Below are 18,171 nucleotides of genomic sequence, written 5' to 3' on the forward strand. Positions count from 1 at the left end.
ATCCCAACTTGTTGCTCATCCCCAAGTGAGAGCGCTGATGGCCATGTGTATTAGATCAAATGATGAAGCCTCTTATTAATCTGTTCTTTTCCCCTTTAACAGATGTAAGTTATGCAGGCAGTAGATCAAGGATGACAGAAAGCAGAACCCAGAAGAGGAATGTTAGTATAAAGTGAGGTGTTTGGGGTAGGAAGCAAGACATCATTGGTCAGAACATTTTCTCACTTTGTCAGTTAACAGAACAAGGAAGTTGCAGATTTGGCGTTGATTACAAGATGTTGTCATCCGCAATGTTCTCAAACAGCATCAAGTTGATGTAGGCTCAGTCACAGTCACTCTCATGGTACAGAGAACCATCTCCCCTCCGTAGGGTTCTATGGGAGATGACTGGGCCTTTAGCTGCCTGATTCCCAATATTTCAACATCCTCACTATATCTCTCTGCTTCCACCTCTCCTTCCTTAAGCTTTAAAATATCCCTTTGGTTAAACTTTTGGTCATTTAGTCTATACAAGAAGAAATTAGACCAGTGATAAATTGTGTTCTATAATACTCCTTGGATCTTATTATGGCAGAGACATTTTGTAGAAACATTAGAGTAGAATTAGGCCATTTATCCCCTCAAGCTGTTGTTTTTATTGATCCATGTTGTCATTTCAATCCTGAACTTAAAAGATCCTATTGAATGTCAATTTTATCCTAGAATCATTCTCATTAATCTTCTCTGTACCTTCCCCTAATGCTTTGTCATCATTCCTAGAGTGTGGTGCCAAAACCTGGCCACAATACCCCAGTTGAAGCCAAGCCTGTGTTTTACACTTGCAAGAAGATTTGGTAGAGGTATTCAATATTCAGTAATGTGAAGGAATCAGAAAGAGTTGATTGGGAGGCACTGTTCTTATTTGTTAAGCGACAGGAAGGACGTGACTGTAACAAACAGGATGATTCATTGGGATATTGCCTGGGCTGGAAGGATTCAGTTATGAAGAGAGACCAGTTTGACTGGAGTTATTTTTCTTACAGTAGAAAAGGAAACATGGGGATGGGGGAGTATCTAATGGAGGTATACAAAGCTCTCACAGGCATCGACAGACTAAATTGAGAGAAACCTTTCTTCTTCATAGAGAGGTCAATAACCAGGATGCACAGATTTAAGGAAAAGAGCAGGAAGCATGGAGGGGAATCGAGGAAAGACTGTTGCACCCTCAGGACTGCAGGTATCTGGAACTCATCGTCCAAAGGGATGGTAGAATCAGGCACCATCAAGATATTTAAGAGGTATTTAGTTGAAATCTTAAAATACCACAGCATAAGACTTTCGACCAAGTACTGGAAAATGCAATTAGAATAGATGGATGATTGATGACTTGTACAGACACAATGGCCAGAAGGCCTTCCTTTCTTTGCTTTCGAAACTCTGTGACTTTGAGGGAAGGGTTGAAGACCTCTGCTTGCTCTATTCTGATGTGGAGGTGCCAGTGTTGGACTGGGGTGGACCATATTAAAAATCACACAACACCAGGTCATAGTCCAATAGGTTTATATTTGGAAGTACAAGCTTTCAGAACATTGTTCCTTCATCAGCTAGCTACCTGAAGAAGGAGCAGCACTCCAAAAGCTTGTACTTCCAAATAAACCTGTTGGACTACAGACAAAAAGTGTGATGCTGGAAAAGCACAGCACATCAGGCAGCATCCGAGGAGAGGACAGTCAATGTTTCTAGCATAAGCTCTTTGTAAGGAATGTAATGATTCCTGATGAAGAGCTTATGCTCAAAACATTGACTCTCCTGCTCCTCAGATGCTGCCTGACCGGCTGTGATTTTCCAGCACCATACCTTTTAACTCTGATCTCCAGCATCTGCAGTCCTCACTTTCTCCTACTGGACTATAACCTTGTGTTGGGTGATTTTTAACTTTGCTCTATCCTGCTCATTTCTGTTGTGTGTCACTTTGTGCAGCTAAAAAAAGGCCAGGTCGCCAATGAAAATGTCACAATGGATGGCTTGCTTTTCATAGCAGAATGGTGAGGTAGGTATGAGGGTGGCAGCATCATTTTTTTTAAGACACAAAGTAGAGTATTTAGAAATTAGGCGTGAATCTTGCTGAATAAGTTTTGGGATAAGGCGTTGAGCAGTATAGGAGACCGTTATTGAGGTGGCATGCAAAATATATTCATGAGGTCTGGCCACCTGCATGAGGTCATTGAAACTCATGTTATGCCAAGTCATCAGGTCCAAACACTGGCGGACAACCTTGCTGGTCACTTGCTTTCACTGTTCTGCCTCTGCAGTATCAACACTTCACCATTGGTATCTCTCCTCCATTCAACATGTAACCTAAGGCAACTGCCTGTATTCCTGGGTGTACTCTGACATTCAGCTTATTGGAATTGCAGGAATCTTTCATTCCACTTTCCATTTAAGAAACAGCTTCTCAACCAGGAACCTTCCCCTTCTGAGAAAAAGCAGGCGGCCTGTATTGGATAGAGCAAATCTGTCAGCAACTCCTTGCCTGCAGCACTGAGTTGACATGGCCAGTGCTAGAAACACACTCCAGTCATTCAAATGAAATAAGTTGTCAAACTTGGTGTTCCCCCACCTTAATCTAAAACACCAGGTTATAGTCCAACAGGTTTATTTTGAAGTACTAGCTTTCGAAGAGCTGCTCTTTCATCAGATATCTGTGGAGCAGTGTCTTATGATCCTGCTCCACAGCTACCTGATGAAGGAGCAGTGCTCCGAAAGCTAGTACTTCAAAATAAAACTGTTGGATTATAACCTAGTGTTGTGTGATTTTTAACTTTGTTCACCCCAGTCCAACAAATGCACCTCCATATTAATCTAAATAGGTACCTACTTGCTTCAAGGCATGACCATGTGTCAAATATCAGGGTTAATCAAACTCTTAACTATGCTTCTTTAGCTGTGGCTAAGATTATCAAAGTAATTGAGTTTTACAACAAAATCTCTGTTCAGTTTTTTAAATCACCAAAAATTAACCTTATTTCCTAATATTTTATGACACAGTATACAAAGCAATGTGCAACAACTGTACATGAAATGACTGAAATGGCATAATCCAAGCATTTTTTTCCAGAATTAAAAATTTACACAAATTACCTGAAAACTGGAATGTTTGAATTTGAAGAGGGTGAGTTTAAAATCGTTAGATTTTAATTCCTAATTACCAAACACAAAATATTAATAGAAAATGTAGGGAAACAGCAGCTAAACACCAGATTTTTTCTTCTTTTTTGTTATCCCCCTCCCAACTCTTTCATCCCTCTTCAGGTTTCGACTCTCCTGCCCCACATCATTCCCCACTCTCTGCTCTGCATAACCGGAAGATTCAAGTTAAGTTTGCTGACCTTTTTGGAATGTTATAGGACATCATCATTCAGGTAAATGATAATACATGTAATGCTTTCCAAGATCAAATAACCTGATGAGATGCTGTGCATTGACATGAAAAACACCATTAAAATAAGGTATCCAAGTTTTAGTGGTACTCATGAAATTCTACTCCAAAAATTGATCAACATCTTTAAGACAGGAAGTGGGAAAGCAAATGAAAACTTTCATGGGTCTCTACATCTAAGCATGATATATGATTCAGGCAAGTCTGAATTAATTCCTGTAATTCATGTTTCTTCCATTGAACAGAATGGAAAATAAATTGGTCAAGTTATTTTACAGATAAGTACGTCAATTTAGTCTATTTTCTTATTTCTTACAACTGCATGGATTTAATGCTCTTGGATAGAAACTGGGAAGTCTCTCTTACAGCTTTAAAACAATTCACTGTTGCATAACATACTGTCACTTCTGAAGGATACTCATGATTAATAATAAGTTTATGGTGATTACAATTTCTTAATGAACAGACATAATAATCTGCAGATTTCTTCCAAACATTACTGATAATCAGGAATTGCAAAACAAATTTAATATCTTTAAAAAGAAAAAAAATTAGCATATGCTTCAAAAAGTCTGCCAAGAAGCATCTCATTAAATACTTTAAATTTACAGCCTCACACCCTTGATATATTCTGTTCTCACATGTTTTCACTGCAATCCATTAGTCTATACCTGTGAGCCGTTTCAATTTCAGTACCGAAGATTCAACGACTAATCCTGAAAGGTTTAACAGGCAGACTAGACAAAAGAGTTGTCAGCTACTACTGAATTAGTAAAGTCGTCCAAACTGTTGTGCATTTTTTCCTCAGGTCGATGTTCAAACTGAGCAACAGGCAAAGTTCTGACCTTAGAAAGGAAATGACGTCAGGAAAAACTCAAAAAGCAATGAGAAGAATTTGGAAGTCTCTCGCCTGCAACCTGCTATAGTACACATCACTAGGCAGCAGCCATCACTTACAAAGAAATTCAGAAAGCAAGCAGACACAGGCAGAATAATTTTTGATTTAAAAGCAAAGAATGTGTCATTGCCTCCATGAGACTCCTATGCTGGACAGAAGACCTTTTAAAAATTAATTGAAGCTTATTGATCCACATAGCCCTTCACAGTGCATTCCAGCACAAGCAGCTCATTCAACAAACAGGGTAATTGGATATGAACAGCATCATTGTCTGGCTTTTCAGACACCAATTATCCATATACTCTCAAATTTTGAAGGGCTTATTTGCTATATGTGGGGGTAGGGAAAGGATTTCTGTGACAACTCGAGAAATTATAAAGCTAAACATCAAGATAAATTTAAACAGTGAAGTTAAAGATGATGCTGCAAAGGCACAACAGTCTTTTATTATAACTTATTTTTATGGTAGTGAAGCAAAAAGGCAGCACACAGGTATGAATCATGCTGGTGACTCACAGTTACAGCAGCAGAAAGGGATTTGTATAGTTTTAGAGAAATATATATTTTCCAAATCTGCATTTTCCAAATGCACTTTCTACCGACTATAATTATGGCTCAGATTAGAAAAACAAGCATTTAACCATGAAAATTTGGGCATTGGTCCCATCCTGTCAAGGAAATAAGCTGCATTTTCAGAATCCCAGAAGGATATTTGTGCATGGAGGAGGGAGGAGGAGGAGGAGGAGTAATGAAAGGGGTACAGATGGACATGAAACTGACATGCCATGTACACAATTCTCTATGGTTGGCTGGAGTGTGCGCATGATGAATATATCATGGATATATTACAATTCATTTCCACCAGCACTTACTACTAGGGCTCATCGCATGAGGGTTGCACAGCGTATGCTTCTGATTCCCCGGCCAAACTGTAGCAATTAGGTAAAAACAAATAAAACAATTTATTTCAAATATATTAGACAAAAGCAGAATAAAGCAAGCAACAATACTTCCAGGCGATGTCATACTCTGAGATCCAGGTGCACATACAACGTTCAAGCCATGATCATAGAATACACTAAGCCCAAAAGACTGGTCTCTGGGGCAGCTAAACAATTCAGTGTCAAGACAGGATCGATCTACTGAGCTCAATCTTATGTTCTTCCTGAAATTCTGGACTTATCATAGATATTTTCTATCCAACCTGTTCAAAGACGTTATTATACACCTCTGAAGCAGGTGTACAAAGTTAAAAATCACACAAGGTTACAGTCCAACAGGTTTAATTGGAAGAACTAGCTTTCTGAGCTCTGCTCCTTCATTAAGGGGTTGTGGAGTACACAATTGTAAGACACAGAATTTATAGCAAAAGTTTATAGTGTGTTGTAACTGAAATTATACATTAAAAATACCTTGAGAGTGGGGGTGTCGGTTGGGGGGCGGGGGGGGGGGGGGTGGAGGCAATTAAGGATAGGCAATAAACACTGCCTACTACTCAACTATACCTATATTTGATGAACAAATAAATAAAAATCAATTCACAATTATACTTATGCAATCAAGCCAGATGTGATTAAAAAAATTATTAAGCTAGTTAAGCGTAATAAATGTGCAGTTTAAATTTGCACCCATGTGGTCATGAGGAAGTAGTGAAGTAAGGAAACAATGACTGAATGGAAGATGACCAATCTATCAGAGAAAAAAAATACAGCATTTAATCAATTCAACAGCTAAAAGTCCTCAGAATGGGTACAGACCTCGAGGCAGGGTTAGGAGTTACTGTTGAGTTTGTAGACAGTTATTTTTAGGTGATCAATGAGAGATAAGTGAAAGAGAAGGGTGTGAGTACTAAAAGAGGCAATGTCGTGACCAGAAACAGTTCAGGCAGAATTAAAACTTCATTGAAATAAAGCCCACAAAGGTAATTAGGGCAACTGGTTTCCAAGAATGTTTCTGGTGAAGTAAATATGTAGATGAATTTGAGGGAGAATCAGAGAACAGTAAAATTGAAGTGTACATGAGATACAATTTGAAATTTCCAAAGAGACATCTCAGGTTCAGTGACAACCCCCCTGAACCAAAGGGATGTTAAGTCAACAGGAGTCAGAAAAAATTGATGTGATCAGAAAGAGTTACTGCTATCTCTGGGAAGATAGGTGTAAATAAGCTGGGGAGTACTAATCTAATTATGCATGATGTAGATATAGGAAATGCTGTTCCAATTAAGCAACATACTTATAGACATAACCCTCTAAAGTTGGCACAGGTTCAATCTGAGATTGAACACATGCTCCAAGACGACACAATCATAGTGAGTTGCAGTGACCAGAGCTCACCCATAGTAACAGTGCTAAAACCAGATGGTACGCAACAGTTGTGTGTGGACTAACACAAAGTCAATGTAGTTACAAGTTTTATTCATATCTAATTCTGCGATTGGAAAACTGTATTGAAAAGGTGGGACAAGCAACATATATTTCTAAGTTGCACTTACTCAGAGGATTCTGGCAAGTATCTTTGCTGTTTCCGATAAAGACAATTTCAGCTTCCGTAACACCGAATGGACAGTGTCAATTTAAAGTCATGCCATTTGGTAAGAAAAATGCAGACAACACATTTCAAAGACTAACCAATAAAGCAATTCCCCGATTACAGAATTGTGTAGTTTATGTTGATGACTTGGTGATTTTTCTGTCACACATGGAAGGAACATTTACAGTATTTATCACACTTACTCAATTGACTTCGTGAGGCAGGCTTGGTGATAAACCTAGCGAAAGTGAGGACTTCAGATGCTGGAGATTCGAGTCGAGAGTGTGGTGCTGGAAAAGCATAGCAGGTCAGGCAGCATCGGAGGAGCAGGAAATTCGAAGTTTCAGGCAAAAGCCCTTCATCAGGAATGGGTGATAAACCTTGTTAAGAGTGAATTTGCCAAAGTCCAAGTCACCTTCCTGGGCCATGTTACTGGATATGGATAATGCAATGTGAAAACAAAGAAAATTGGGGAGTTTCCCATACCATCGACGAAAACAGTAGCACTACAATTCCTGGAATTGCACTATTGATGAGAGTGATGTGGGTGTTGTTGCTGTGCTTCTACAGGAAGACAATGAAAAAATAGAAAGATCTATTGGATATTTCTCCGGGAAATTGAACACTCATCAACAGAAACGCTCGACAATAGAGAAGGCGACTTTGAGCTTGGTGTTGGCGTGACAACAATTCAACATTTATGTTGCCAGTAATGTGTCTGAAATAATCATATACACTGATCAGAAATTCATTGAAGTTCGTAGAGAAATTTAAGGACAAAAATGCCAGACTGTTTAGGTGGAGCTTATTATTACATCCAATCAATTTGAAAATTGTATATGTGACAGGGCAAGAAAACATGATGGCCGACGCATTGTCAAGACTTGGATGAGAAACGGAGGTGTTCGGGGGCAGGAGTAAACAGACTGAAATAGAATGTATAGTGCATGTGTGCATGAATATGGTCAAAGTAATGTATATATATTGTAGCGTACTAACAGTGTAAGACTAAAGGGTTTTAAAATGAAACTATTTTTGTATATTGATGTTTTGCTTCAGGGGAAGTGTGGCAATGCTGCCCCTTTAAAAAGGTTATGTTGTCCTCGGTTTTTTTCAAGAGGGATCGTAAAGACAGAGGTGGCAAATTTGTCTAAAAATGGTTACTTTGAACAATAGCAGGGGAGCGGCCAGTTCTCCCAGTTCAGACTTTTTTCTCGCAAACGGTCAAAAACTTCTGGGGATCTACCGAAGCAGCTACAGTGAAAAGAGGTTCCATGCTTCAACAGATGTTTCTTGCTTGAACTTTCTTTCTGAAACCTCTCCCACATGTGAGAACCTGTGGTTGAATTTACCTTTTGCCAAGGGGTGTGTTTATGGGATGTTGTGGAGATTGGAACAGCTCCTTCATTAAGTTGTGATAGAATCAGTTGGGTTATCAAATAAGTAATTCTTTTGTTCATGTTTCATCCGTAGTGATTAAATAAATTCTGTTTTGTTTAAAGCTGAGTGGTTTGACTAGCTGCATCACTCGTGGAATATCCACTTTCCATCTGCCTAAAAAAAAGTTAAGGTCTGGACTATCTTTTTAAAATGTTTTGAAAGGGTCTGGCCTGGTCCATAACAATAGATATATTCTAACAAAAAAGAAAAGTATTAAAATGCAACAGTCACCTTCCATTATTAACTAAACAAAAATTAAAGATTAGTAGTAAACTTAAAGAAAAATCATGTAGTTGTGCAAAAATAGATAGCAAGTCAGAAGACTGAATGGAATATTACAGTAAAGAATGGCAAAGATTATTGAAGAGAGAAAATCGCATTATGAAAGAAAGCTGGATAGAAATGCAAAAACAGATACCAAGAATGTTTCTCAATATTGGAAAAGTAAGTTTACAAACTGAGCATTGGTCCAAGGGAAACTGAGCTTGGGGAATTAATGATGAAAAACAAAAGAGATGGCAGATGAATTCAACAGGCAGTGTGTACTGGTCCTCTCTGCAGAAAACACAAGTAGTATTCCAGAAATAGCTACTAATCAGAAATTGGAGGGAGGGAGGTATTCAAGATAATTACTATTACCAGGAAAGTGCTATTGAGCAAATCGTTGAATCTGCAGTCCTGATGGACTTCATCTTCAGATCTGAAGATAAGTGGCTCATATACTGATTTTAATTTTCAAAGATTTCCTCAATTCAGGGAAGGTTCTGTGAGATCGAAAGTAGCAGAAAAGTGAGGGGGATAGAAAAGAGGTTAATTTAACATCTGCCAGAAGAAAAATGCTAAAAACGGTTAAAAATGTTATGACAGAGCACTTAAAAATTAAGGTGTATTGGGCAGAGACAGTTAACATGGTTTTGTGGAAGGCAAATCAAGTTTAATTAATGTATTGGAGTTCTTTGAAGTAGCAGTGCCGCGGATAAAGGGGAACAGGTACTGAATTTTCAGAATGCATTTGGTAAGTTACTACATCTTTAATAAAACATCAAATGTTAATGTGGAAAATAAAAGCTCACAATATAGAGTAACCTATTAACATGGATAGAAATTTGGCTTACTAACAGAAATAAAAAGCAGGTATAAACGGGAAATTTTCTGGTTGGCAAGACATTACAAATGATGTGCACAGGGATCAGTCTCAGACCTCAACTGTTTACAATTTACATACATGGCTTGAAAAATGTACTAGAGTATAGTTGCTAAACCTGCTGATGTCACAAACACAGGTATGAAAGTAAATTGTGAAGAGTACGTAAGGCAGGTACAAAAACATGCATGTAGGTTAAGTGAAGGGCAGAGATCTGACAAAGGGAATATAATATGGGAAAATGTGCAATTGCCCGTGGTGACATGAAGAAGTCTACTATCTAAATGGTGAAAAATTGCAAAAGTGATATGCAGGTACCTAGGTATCCTAGTGTATGAATAGCAAACTGTTAGTATATATACAGCAAGTAATTAGAAAATGTGATAGAATGTTAGCATGTACTGCAAGGTGAATTAAATACAACAGCAGGTGAGTTATGCTTTATTTATAGAGAGACCATATCTGGACCACTATGTACATTGTCGACTTCTTTACTTAATGAAAGATGCAAATTCTTTTGACACAGTTCAGAAAAGGTTTACGAGACTAATATCTGGAATGAGAAGGTTGTCTTATGATAAAAGATTGGACATGCTAAGTTTGCGTCCATTGGCATTTACAAGAATAGGAATTGATGTGATTGAAACATACACAATTGTGTGGGATCTTGACAGAATGGATATTGAAAGGATGATTCCTCTCATGGGAGGATTCAGAACTGTTGTCACAATTTAAAAATAAGGATCACTCATTTAAGACAGAGGCAAGAGATTTTTCCCCACCTCAAAGGGGAAAGTGTGTTTGGAATCCTCCTCCTCCTCAAAGCACCTTGGAAGCACCTTTTTTGTTAAAGCAGAGGTAGGTAGATTCTTGATTTAAAACAAAGAGATGAACTATTATTGGGATTAAACTAGATAATGGAGTAATCAACAGTAATTTTATTTAATGGCTGAGTAAGTTTGATGGTTAAGTGTTTTAGTCCTGCTCCGAGTTTGCATGATCTATACCGTCATTTGCAATGAAGACCTCAAACAGTTCATACCTGAGTAAGAGCATCCTTTGTGAATGATCTCTCTGTAGTGGAGGATTTGGGATCTAAAAGCCAATTTTATTTTGGAGTCATCCAAACCTAAAGAATTTAAAGTAATGTTTAAACAAAGCAAGTGCAATGTGAGAAAAGACTTTTTCACACAGTCAATACTTAAGGTATGGAATGCACTGCTTGGAAATATGACAGAGACAAGTTCAATTGAGGCATTCAAGACAGCACTAAAATGATTTTTTGGATAGAAATAGAGGACATAGATATGGAGAAAAGGCAGAACATAGGCACTAGTTAATAGAACCGGAGCAAACATGATGGGTTAAATAGCGTCCTCCTGCGCCATAATAATTCAGTGATTCCACTCAGCGCTGAGTTGATCTCCGTACAATTCAACAATATTCAGTAAGCAGTTCAGAGATTGAAGGGCAACAGGACACCAAAGAAGATAAATGCAAAAACAACAAAAATCAAATCAAAATGGAAATAGTGGCAAAAACCAGCAAAGAACTACTGGTTCATGGTAAAGTTTGTAGGCTTCAAGATGAAAATAGACAGCACAGCAATAACAGGTGAACCTCATAAAAGACACCATATTTTTCAGCAAAAAACATGCTTAGAATATGTTATTCAATTAAATCTGAAAGTTACAAACTCTGATGGAGAAAATGTTATATACATGATCAGAAACTATGACACAACTAGTATAATTAATTCCTGGGGTTTCTCTCCATAGATAGTGTAACCTACTGAGATTTGCAAGATTTTTGATTTCAGAGTTTGAGTATTCACATTATTTTGTCGTTGTATCAAAGAAAACCAGCAGCCGTGCAGCCTGTTTGAAAACATGTACTATCGTAAAAGGTGATTCGGTGGATTCGCCTGAGCTTTCTCTAAACTTAAACACATAATCAATATTATTCGTATTTGAATTGAGGTAATCTGACACTGCTAGGAAGAATGCAACATCAGTATAATTTCAGCAGCATTCTATTGACCGTGATAGTCAACATATTAAAAAGAAATTCTTGCCAGTGCAAAACTTACAAGATGACAAACTCAGGATACTAGGTTCACTCTTGTTCACCTACTTGCAAAGATACAGCATCATAATTATATCCTCAAATTTGAAAGTCAAGTCTAAATAACATAACACTGCAACTGACACACTGATTGTATAGACAAGGAAATAGCTAAAAAGAATTTTCAAAAAAAAAAATCACTGAACTATGTCTTACCATTTGACCACTCTGAGCACACATGGAACAGCATTACTCCTGCTTTTCTAAAAGGCAAGACCCTCAAGTAATATTCTATCCTGTCTTCAAATTCCATTTTTAAAGGAGTGCTTGAACACAGACAAGCCCTGCCTTGTTAATTAACCCAGATTATTCGCAATCTTCAAACTGTTACATAACATCAATGAACAACAACAAAAAAAATCAATCAGAATTCATCACATAAATATCTGCGGTAGCATCGAACATCAACACCAGTCAGCTTGGATTGATTTGATGAGAACACTGAAGTATCATCTCCAACAAGGAATGCTTTCTACAAACAGGATTTCCAAGTCTGCACATGTTGCAACCCTTTGCCGAGCACTGATTCTGGCTAACTCCATGAATCTTTTACGTACACTTAAAGAAGCATTGTTACCATGACAACGCATCTCATAAGATGTTTTACCATGCTTGTTTATAGAATGATGCAACAAGATCGTCGACTACATGATGACAGCATGTCACCAAATGCATCTGGTGTGATAAATTTATCATAGTTTTTAAAAAATGAATTAAAACATGAAAACATCCGCTAAAGCAAACAGCAGAATCTACTGAGATGTTAGCCACAGTGTTAACTAATTCACAGCTGCAGTTGATCTCTTAAATGGGCTGTTACATGATCTGAAATTCCCAAAATGTTCCCAGTAATGTTCCCATGTGAAATTTTGAGCTGGATGAATGGTTAAGGATGTTTATGCTGTAGAATAGCATACTACTTTGAACAAAGTTATGTCTCATCAGCACTTACAAATCATTCTTAGGACAGCTTAGAAGAACAAAACCAATCAGAAGATTGGCCGTTACTGCATCAGTGATTTTGTTTTAGTACAACTATTAGGTCAGGCCACTTCAAAGTAAGATTATCAATTAGATCTACATAAACTGAGATTTATGGATTGGATTCAAGTACTCCCTCTCCCTTACCTTAGGAAGAGGGATGCTGGTGCAACATAGGAACAGTAGGCCATTCAGTCTGTCAAGCCTACTCTTATATTCAATTAGATCAATATCAATTTGTGTCTTAACTTCATCAACCTGCCTCAGTCTGTAACACTTAATATCCTGACTGGCAAAAGTGTCTATCAATCTCAATTTTGAATTTTTCAACAGATATACATGCAATCACATGAATTAGGAGAGGTAGACCACTCAACTCCCAAGTTTATTCCGCTATTTAATAAACTTATGGCTGATCCGATTAATCCACATTCCCTATCTTCGATAACCTTTTCCTCGTTATTAAGAATTTATTTACTTCTATCTTTAAAATATTCAGGACTCTGCCATCTTTTGAGGAAGGGAGCTCCAAAGGCAAACAGTCTCAGGAAGAAAATATTCTCAACACCTCTGCCTTAAATGGGTGACCCCTTATTTTTAGATCCAGATTCGCCCACAAAATACTTTTCACATCCACCACATTAAGGCCCCTCAGGATCTTAACACATTTCTTTCAAGTCATCTCTTATTCTTCTAAACTACAGCAAGCCTAGCACTTATGTTGAGATTTCCCCCCTAAACTCCACTGTTCCAGCATGTTGCCTCCAATCCTCACAATTGATTAAAACCAACTTCTCCACCATGGCAGTGGTCCCTGATAAATCCCATGACTTTCAGAGTGTAGACCAGCCACATTTTTGACTACATGGAACCACAGTCTCAACTAATGATGGACCACAGCGCTGACTGATCTCTCTATAGCTCCCTGACCAACTTACTACTAACACCCAAACTGTTTGGGGAGGACTTGCTAAACTAACTGTAGTTGACTCGCCAGATGTAATAAGATAAATCCTATGACCCTGATTGCCCCACATAATGGGCTGACCATGAATTGAGATCCAACTATGCCCTTGACCAAATGTGGTAGCAATCCCTTGATTGACAATAAGCCACCTGAACTGGAATAAGAACTGCTCCGCTTAAGACTTTCAGACATATCCAATGGTGGAAGCACATACAGTCGGCCTGACAAATGATGTAGAACGATGCTGTCATTTAACATGTTCATTCCAATGATTGTTATTGTAAGCAAACATCCCAAATTGCTTAGCTTTCAGTCTGCACCAAAAGGCAAGGCCAGACAGAAATTGACAGCTAATAAGGTCTAAGTGAAGTAATGTGCAAGAAGGCGTTCAAGTAAGTACAAAGTGAGTGAGTGCTAAGAAAGCACGTTGACAGTCTTGAAATCCACTCAATTTTGATAATGTGCGTGAATGGCCGTGCATGCAAAATAAACTGGCAGCAGCTTCACAATGTAAAGTGGTGAGCTCCAAAATGCAGGAGTGAAATATATTATAAATAAGTCAAAAACAATGAGTGCCATAACGATGTGGTGACTTTGCTGTTTCACCTCCCTGGACAGAGGGAGTATGCAGTCACTGTCCACGGATGGCCGAGATGCTGGTAAATGCTGGCCAAGGTACATGCCTGGAGATGATGTTGTTGGCTAGCTGCGGCCACCAGATAGAGTCTGATTAAATCTTATGCTCGAAACATTGACTCTCCTGCTCCTCAGCTGCCCAGCACAACACTCTTTAACTCTGATCTCCAGCATCTACAGTTCTCACTTTCTCCCACCAGGTAAATACTCAGACTTTAAAAACAGGAATCAATACCATACAGTTTCTCTCCACTGCCTGGGATTAAAAAAAAAACGACATATAAATAAGACAAAATTAGAGAACAATGTAACATTAACATGTGCAATTAATGCCCTCACTGCTTACTAGTGAGATTCTCAGAGTTACTGAAACCTTAAATAAAAAATCTAATTTCAAGATCTAATTTTTGCATTCTCACCATATTTTCCCAACTGTCTTGCCATTGTCTACATCATTTTCCAAAGTTGAACCTGAAAATTCTAATAACTTTAAATGTGTTATCAATGGTCAGTGAGAGGCTGTAAACATACTACTGTATGACCCTTGTGAAACAGAAAGAGAAGGCAAAAAGAGAGCAGATACAGAGTGTGGCAGATAGCTATCCTGCATTAACATTTCACAATTTAAAACAAAGCTTGATTTTGAAAATAAATGCAATAAACAACTTCTTTCACTAATTATTTTATTGAGTGTTTTTGAAAATACAACTGAATCCTTTGTATAGTAGCTCCCTGTAGTCATGTGACCTCTATCTCAGCTACAAGTATCTTTATATACAATCAGTGTTAGTCATTAAACACACAATATTTGAAACATGTTAAAGTGCTAAAAGAGGGTGTGGGTGTGAGGTGAACGATGAGAGGTGAGGGCGGCAAGGGATTTTCAGGACTGTAAGAAAGCCAGCTACTGAGGCCAGCTGCCTTCAAGTCCAGCCTGAAGAGCTGGTAAAGGAAGTCATCAAGAAAGTGATAATTTCTACAGATTGATTGCTACCAAATTGCTGATCCAAACAAACCTCAACAATTAAGACTGTGCATCGATCCTAAGGATCTCACTAAAGCTTTGAAGAGATTTCACTACTCTATGCCAATTACTGAAGATATTTTGCTACAACTTGCCATGGTAAAGGCAAAATACAATGGTGAAGTAACCTCAAAACAAAGAATGATTACTGTCAAGTGAAAGTGGATGAACTCAGCAGTTTTCTAACTTCATTTTGGATACCATTCAGGAGATACAGATGGTTCCACATGTTACTTATCATGTCCAGTGCTCCATTAGAGTATGAATGTAGACAGCACAAGAGTCAGTGACCTGTCTGGAGTAAAATCTAGTGAAGATGATCTGCTCGTTTATGGATGTAGAGACACAACGGAACATGCCATTGTAGACCATGAGCAGTTCACTAAATGAGCCTGGAACTGATCAAGAAAAAGATGAAATTCAAGATGTCTTGAGTCAAATATATTGATCATGTAAAAGGTCTTCACCCAAAAGTCTGAGATGAGACATGCAACAACCAACAAATCTGAAAGCAATGCAGTGATTTGTTGGATTTATGAACTACTTATCAAGGCTCTTGGCTGATTTGTCATCAAAGTGTGAACTTGTACACAAGGACAAGGCTAAAGACACTTTGCAGCTTGATGCCAATGACATAAGACTTGGAGCTACCTTAAGTGACCCTTACAGAACCAGTACTTGGCTATTTGCTCTGCTTGACAGCATTTTAATCATTACCTGCTTGGAAGAAACAGTGATAAGTACTCTGAACACAAGCTACTACAAATGCATCACCCACAAATTGCTCATAAATACCTGCAAAAAATGTTTTTGATTGCAGAGAAATTGGTTATAACTGACATACAAGCAAGAGAAATAGATGTACATTGCTACTATTCAGTCATCAGCTGTATACCTAAGAAGAAAATGAAGGATGCAAATACAAAGTGTGAAGTCTTCCAGATTTAATGGGAATTAACAGCTTGGCCTGCTCTTGAAGTCAGCAACACAGCAGCGTCATTTAATCTGAAAGACAAGTAGCTTGTTCAAAACATGCATCAAAATGCAACTCTCCAAGCCCTGCAGGAAAATGTGAGGTAAGGATGGCCTGAAAGTATCAAGGACACATCTGTAGATCAGAGAGAAAAGGAGTTTGTATATTAGGCATACAGCAATGAAATGATAGCTAACATCAGTAGTTTGTATAAAGAAAGCAGAGCCATTGACTCCAATGAGGTAAGAAAAAAATGAAGTGCAACCATATAAACCATCAGGCTAGTCTGAAGGCGGCAGCAGAAGTGCTCTATCGGTCAAACATGAGCTGTGAGATTAAAGACTACATGAGCCAGTGATCAGCATGATTGTAATGCGTACCAAGCTAAGCAAGTACATGAGCAGCTCATGACTCGTCATCCCATACAAGCTTTGATTGAAGTTTGGAGCAAACTACTTCACTCTTGCGGGACCTGATTACCTTGTAATCATGGACTACTATTTTGAGACTGAACTTGAAAGGGTTCAGAAAAGATTTACAAGGATATTGCCAGGGTTGGAGGATTTGAGCTATAGGGAGAGGCTGAACAGGCTGGGGCTGTTTTCCCTGGAGCGTCGGAGGCTGAGGGGTGATCTTATAGAGGTTTACAAAATTATGAGGGGCATGGATAGGATAAATAGACAAAGTCTTTTCTCTGGGGTGGGTGAGTCCAGAACTAGAGGGCATAGGTTTAGGGTGAGAGGGGAAAGATATAAAATGAGACCTAAGGGGCAACTTTTTCACACAGAGGGTGGTACGTGTATGGAATGAGCTGCCAGAGGGTGTGGTGGAGGCTGGTACAATTGCAACATTTAAGAGGCATTTGGATGGGTATATGAATAGGAAGGGTTTGGAGGGATATGGGCCGAGTGCTGACAGGTGGGACGAGATTGGGTTGGGATAACTGGTCGGCATGGACAGGTTGGACCGAAGAGTCTGTTCCCATGCTGTACATCTCTATGACTCTATAATGACTAAAGCACACTTCGATCGTTACAGCATACCAGACAATGCAGTGAGTGACACAGGCCCAGTTCAGCTTCATAAATGACTGGGAAGGTCCCCACTATCCCTACTCAATTGAAAAGACAGCAGTTAAACTTGCCAAAAGAATAATAAACAAACTGGCAAATTTATATGAAGGTAACCCTTGGGTGATAAATAAATCTACTAAAGGCATGGACACCACATTCAAACTACTCTTTAAATAGCAGAAAAATTAGTAGTCAGAAGTAATAACAAACACAAGTGACAAATCAAAACGAACAGATAGAAAGTCAAATTTCACTTTGATAAAAGCCACCAAGGCATTTCCAGAGCTGAATACTGGACAGCCAGTTAGGATGCAACATTTAATGTTTTCAACAGAAGTCCATTCATTAGGTAACTTGGGGCCTGTTATAATAGTTCACACCTCAACTGAATGGAGTGAATATGAGTATGAATATGAATGACTAAACTGTAGACATCACAAGTATCATGAGAGAAAATTTGCTGTTAGCTGGACAGCTGGTCTGCAATGCAGTGATGCCAATAGCACGAGTTCAATTCCCTAACTGACTGAAGTTAGATTAGATTAGATTACTTACAGTGTGGAACCATGAAGTTACTTTCTCAACCTTTCCCCTGCCCTAAGGCATGATGATCCTTAGGTTAAACCACCACCAGTTGTTACTCTCTAATGAGACAGATGGCTGTAGAACAGCAGCAACTTAAATTTTTATGGCAATAGCACACTCCACATGACTGATACACTCCAAAGGAGCAACATCATTCTAAGAATGAGCGGATACCAGAGGAACAACCAATAACAACGTGCACATTCCATAAAGAATCTATATTAAAGACTACATGCAATGCACGTGCAAAGTCGGAAGGAAGTGGAACTGACTAAAGATGACACTGTTTTCTTGGTGAAAGATACTTTTGGTGACCATGTATTTGGATAACTTGTGTAACTTGCTACTACAAATAATGCGCATGCACTTTTAAAAC

The 18,171-nt window shown here is 38.5% G+C and overlaps 1 protein-coding gene across 8 annotated transcripts in view; it reads right to left on the reverse strand.

Annotated features, from left to right (window-relative positions):
- The window catches only part of dagla (diacylglycerol lipase, alpha), a 329,798-nt gene that overhangs the window by 153,227 nt on the left and 158,400 nt on the right, over positions 1-18,171 (reverse strand). The window contains exon 1 of one of the 8 annotated variants that reach the window (XM_043706008.2): positions 11,713-11,954. The exons of 6 other annotated variants lie outside the window; for them this stretch is intronic. The gene's annotated coding sequence lies outside the window, so the exon portion shown is untranslated. Of the gene's footprint in view, positions 1-4,089; positions 4,170-11,712; positions 11,955-18,171 lie in introns of those variants that run through there. One more of the 8 variants, XM_043706010.2, reaches the window with a different exon arrangement.

The sequence above is a fragment of the Chiloscyllium plagiosum genome, unplaced genomic scaffold (assembly GCF_037043375.1).
Source record: "Chiloscyllium plagiosum isolate Xiang-an unplaced genomic scaffold, Cpla_swu_hap1 HiC_scaffold_18, whole genome shotgun sequence".
NCBI lineage: Eukaryota > Metazoa > Chordata > Chondrichthyes > Orectolobiformes > Hemiscylliidae > Chiloscyllium > Chiloscyllium plagiosum.